Below are 5,719 nucleotides of genomic sequence, written 5' to 3'. Positions count from 1 at the left end.
GCACAACTTGCATCCGCATCAAATTCTCCTTTGTTATCACACTGTTGTGAACTGTCTTTACACAATTATCATACTGCTGTGACTAAGAGCATCCCCACTCGTTGGCGCTCCCCACGCCCAAATCCGGCGAAATTTTCGTCCGGATTGGAGGAAGATTTGGCGTGGGGAGGAGTAGTTTCCCAGTCGTGTGCTCCCCAAGCGGCGTTTCTCGGGGAAAAAGAGGATGGCTCGGGGAATCCGGACGAAAGATGAGACACGTGGGCGTGGACGGTTGGTTTAGCTTCATCCGGAGTCCCCGGGAGACCCCCGGGAAACCGAGGATGGCATGGGGAGTCCGGACGAAAATAGGCTCAAATCCGGACCAAAACGAGGAACCGGGGGCCTGGCTGGGCCGTTTTTCGCCGTCCGGATGAAAAAAAGTGGCCGTGGGGGGCTCTGTGGGGAGACGAGTGGAGATGCTCTAAAACCTCCATCCCTAGCCCGGCTCAGCCTCCTCCGGCCCTATCTCTCCTCCTCTACGCCCCTCTCCTTCTCTTCATTTCCCTCCTCCCTTCTTACCTTCACTTTCCATTGGTTTTCATTTTTCTCTGTGCAGATGTTTTTGTATATATGCATGTAAGGTGTTTGAGGAAAATCCAAGCATGATATAGGTACAGATTAATTTATTTTTATATTGTCATGTGCATTCAGTAATTCGTTTCCTCTAAACTTTACATGAATTAAATAATGTATTGCCTATTTTAGGAAAATACAAGCAAGCTGTAGTTACAAGAAAATCCAAGCAAGCTCTATACAACGCATTCTGCACTTTGTGAATGTGCCAGGCTGTGTCTTTGCTGACTCGTGATCTCTGCTGCCACTGTGGCCTGGTCTTGCCGCCACTGCCAGGTCGTCAGGTTGTGATGTTACGATGCTGCTCTACACAATCGTTGTGTCCTTCAAGTGTGTCCAGTCGTCGTCATGCTGCCGCTAGCCAGACGCCCTTTCCCATTTGTTTAGTTCCTGGCTGGCCATTTCATGATTTAGGAAATCGTTTGTATGTCCATTACTTGGCTCTATCACTAGCACCTTTTGATTTGTTGGTCTTATTTTAGGTTAGCGCTGCGAGTGCACAATACTACCACTATTCATTTAAATTGATTTAGTCCAAGGTCAAGTGGTGGGAGTCCATTCATGCAACAACTACCATAACCTATCAGGTTATATATAACTTATACATCGGTATCTGTTTGAGTTATTTGTATTTGTTTTTGTTCTCCCATATTTACAGGCTGCAACGGAAACAAGGATACAATTTCAGTTTTTTCAACTTGAGTTTCAGGTTGTATCTGCAGCCGGTGTCACTAACTGAGGTTTGTCTGATCATAGCATCAATCTTCTTCTATACATGTCCTTCTGATTGCCGAACAAGCCCACGTAATTAAGGTTATTAACTATATGTATGTTTCGGACTTAATTAGTCCTGTACAACTAAGTTTTTGCGCCACTACTTAAGAAGAACTAGGACTACAAGAAATAGTACTATAAAATAAGTATGATAGACGTCATGTAAATTTTAACCAGAGTATCAGAGGGTGTTGCCGTTTTATCCGAGACACGAAGCAGTTGAATAATTGCAGGTTGACTTTTGGGTCTTCATTTCCTTGACTGAACTTCTATGTTTCTGGTTTGACTATGTCTTCCTAATGGTATATATGTATGCTATTGTGTATTTACCGTGCCATAGTGCATATGCACTGTACTTACATGCTTAGAGCTATAGGCTTTGTGATAGTTTGTGCATGTCGTAGTGGAGGATACACATGTATGTAAATCCTATGTCTAAATGAGTGACATGCGTTCAAGTTTTTTTTAAAATCTGTGCAAAGAAGATTGCTCAAACTGTTGTTCCATTTCTCTTATTAATGTTTTCTTGGTGAACTTTATAATTGGTGGTAGTTTGCACTGAACTTTTCTACTGCAACCACGTAGGTAAATGCACAAATGATGCAATGCTAGGTATACCAGATTCTCCCTCTCTGTTTTCTCTAAAAATCCAACTAACTTCATCTTGGTTTGGCTTTATTCGGTGTCCATGGTCGTATGTTCCCGCTCTTCTAATATTTTAGGCACATGAACAGAAAATTCCAGTTTTACGAGACATCACATTGTGGCAGTAGGTATTGTCATGTTCATGTGAGAATTTAAGAAGGAGATGAATAAAGTGTCGTTGGTGTATCCGAGCAGTGACACAATTTAGATCATGAATAATACTGTATAGATCCAGATTTTGATCGCCCGACTAGGAAAAAAAGGAATTGTTGTATATTTTGTCAGCGAAGATGTATCAGTGATATGTGGTAGGTAAACAAGCTTATACGTGCAATCAATTCCGTTATGCATGTGAAAATTCATCTTAGTGTACAGTTTGTGTTTTGAGTACATGTAGAACAGATGTACCACTTTAATATTCAAAGGTGAGATTACTGACTGGCATTAGAAAGAGAGATGATTACGTTCTGTTAAGTTGTGCATTCTATTTTGATGAAATAATTACGAGGAGCTTATTCCTAAAAGAACTAAATTATATTATTATGGATGTTGAAGGTAATTTCCCTCGCAGCAAAATTCAGTTCCTTTATTCGATGAAATGCGACCTAGGCTAGAGAGACAAGTTCAATGCCCACTGGCTTTTTGATAAAACACAGGTACTGGATGTTCTCTTCTCTCTCTATTTATCTATATATTTCTGATGGTTTCCCTTGATGTATTCACAGTTCATTCATTGCTTACTAGGAAAAGTATTGTCGTAGGTGCATGTATTAACCAAGGACATAATATTTAAGCTTGGGACCTCTGAAAGCCTGAATTCAGACCTACTACCAAGACGATTTTATTTTATTTGCTGCGTTTTTTCTAGCACAAATGATCCTCCACCACTTACAGATGCTTCACTCTTTTGTCATAATCTGCATGCTTTCCCCATTCCTGAGCAGCAGATTGCATCTCTTCTTTTCCTATACCTGAGATTTTGTTATTGTGAATTTTATATTGATAGACAAATTATTATTAGTTCTTCAAATTGCTAGAATAGTTTGAATTAAAATATATTAAGTTAGCAGTACAAGTCGATATATGTGTTGCTTCCTTTTCTCCTTTTTATGTGCCGTTGGTTATATATTAAGTTAGCAGTACAACTGTGAACCTTTTCTCTGCTTGGAGAGATTCTCCATGCATTTTTTGTTTGTTTATGTTTAAATTTTTTATGAAAAGATGGTTCAATCTGGCCAACATCCTTTAGTTCTCGGGACCTAACCAAAATTCAACTGCATGGACATTTAAAGTATTGTAGCATGGACAATTAAATTGTTTTACATGTATGGGAGTCTCTTACGTTTTAGGCAGCTGTATTCATTTCTCTCTTTATAATACAATTTTTTCTGTAGATGTACATTGGTATTTTGAAAGACTTGAGTTTTTGAATGATTTCTCTATTTCATTCCACGTATATTTGCAGGTTACAATAAGTTTGAACCAATTAGCGAGCTTTGTCTATCACTGACGGATGCCGCGTTTTATACCATGTCATTGTCTTAACCACCTTATGTAGATGTGTTGCCATAATATGCTTTCCTATTTCTCTAATTGTATATAAGCATTTGCCAAGGCGCACATCTAAATCTAGTGTATATCAAGCATGATTGGTAGATGGTGACGACCGGAAATGTTCAATTTCTTTTTTCTCAAAATTTCAAATGCTAAGCGTCCAAAGAACAAAACTTGAACCTACAATACATGTGTGCCACCAAATATGGAAAATTTGGAGGTGATCTTTTCTGCCAATTCTACTCATAGGTGGTCATTTTGACAATTCACTGGGTCAGGTGATCCCTTTTGCCAAAATTTAAAAAATTTGCTCCAAGCAACCCTGTAAGAGCATCTCCAGCAAATCTTCAAAAGTGGTCAAACTTTTAAAATAACCGCCTTTGATCGAAAAACAGTCCATGAACGAGATTCTTGTATCCTCATATTCTGAGGCAATTTTGAAGCTACCCTCTAAACCAGTAAAAGTTGGTGGGAGGGAAGTTTCAACCTAAATCTCTTTGTATCTCTCTACTCTCCGCCTGAACCCTAACCTGGCGGCCGTCACCTAGCGCCACCGCTCCTGGTTGCCCCGAGCACCGTCGAGCAGCGCTGAAGTGTGAAGTTCCTCGACCTCCGCTTCCTCCTCACCGAGCCGATTGAACAGGGGAGCAGGAAATTGATCACGCTGACCCCTTCGTCTTTGCCAACGGCCGCTGCTTGATGATGGTGTAGGTGTTGTTGTCGTGCTACTCTGGCTCGCCCGACGTCATTGTGTTCCCGCTAAGCTAGTCGTCCTCCTCGAGCTCCTTCTGCTCTTCCTTGTGTCCTATCTCGCACTGCCGCCATGCGCCGGCGTACTCTAGCATTTAACCGCGTCAACGAAGTACCTCTAGTGGCCATTTAGGAGCGGAACCACCATCTTCTAGTTGGCCATGCCCTCCCAACTCGAGCACGCTAGCACGTGTCACCCAGGAATCGATCGCTTGCCGTGGGCTGGATCGATAGAGGAGCAGATGGTTGCCAGAAGCCATGTTGAAATCATTATTATTCTGTTCGTGAAGTCCCTTTCCCCCTAAATTTATAGTTTCAAGTACAGTTTATGTTCTGGCCGAGCAAATTTAAAATCATAAAGACCTTTTTTCGCTAGCCTTTATCCATGCCTGATAGAGATGCTCTCATTTGTGGTAGGTAGTAGGAAGCATTTTTTAAACATGAAATATATTAACATTATAGTTCAGAGTACAACATATCTCAACAACAAAGTGTCGAGTGGTGATTGAAGGTGCCTAAACGTACAATATGATAGAAAGATGATCTAAACACATGTAGTTGATACTGAAGATTACCTATGAAGCCAAACAACGATCGTTCATCCGCCGACAACACAGACTCGATATTACTGCATTACAATCTTCAACGGCCTTTATTGTGCTCCATACCAGTTGATGCTCCACGGGTGGCTCTCCCGACGATCTATCCAGCGTATGCATTTGAAGCTGAGGAGGACCGAGCCGTAGATTTCGATGAACCATCACCGAGTTCAATCTGAACGGGTCTCCGCGGTTACATCTGAGGATCAACAACAGAGGTGTTGTCGTCCACCTCTGGTGACACAACCCGAACGGTAGAAGGACGACATCTACTACAAGGTGACCATCTGGAAAGCATAACAATGTGCCTTTTGAACTCATGAAAGAACTATCCTGCACTCATATAGCATTGCCTCTGTTGATAGTTTTGCGAGCATAGAAGCAGTTCCAAGATCTTCGCCAAAACTGATGATTCAAAATTTTGAGTATTGTATTGTCTTGTCTCCATAAGCTCACAATGTGGATATTATTCCAATTATAACATTTCAATCCTTGAGCAACAAAAATTAAAGGCTAGAACCATAGATTCGGAATCTCCAAAGCCAGAATATGATAAAGGCTTAACTTAGCATACCAATAGTTGGAGGTCAAATGAAGTCTGGCGGCATCTTCGGTTGCAGAATCGAAAAGAAACTCAGAGTAGTTTCTGCTGCACATGAAGGCCAACAACCAAATAAGGAAAAAGTCTATTTTAAACCCTGAATTCGTAGAGGGTTGGCGAGATGAACCCTGAACTTCAAATCCCTGTAGTTTGTACCCTGAACTATTGAATCCCGGTCTAAATT

The sequence above is a fragment of the Lolium rigidum genome, chromosome 7, assembly GCF_022539505.1.
Source record: "Lolium rigidum isolate FL_2022 chromosome 7, APGP_CSIRO_Lrig_0.1, whole genome shotgun sequence".
Classification (NCBI taxonomy): domain Eukaryota; kingdom Viridiplantae; phylum Streptophyta; class Magnoliopsida; order Poales; family Poaceae; genus Lolium; species Lolium rigidum.
This window is presented reverse-complemented; position numbering follows the sequence as displayed.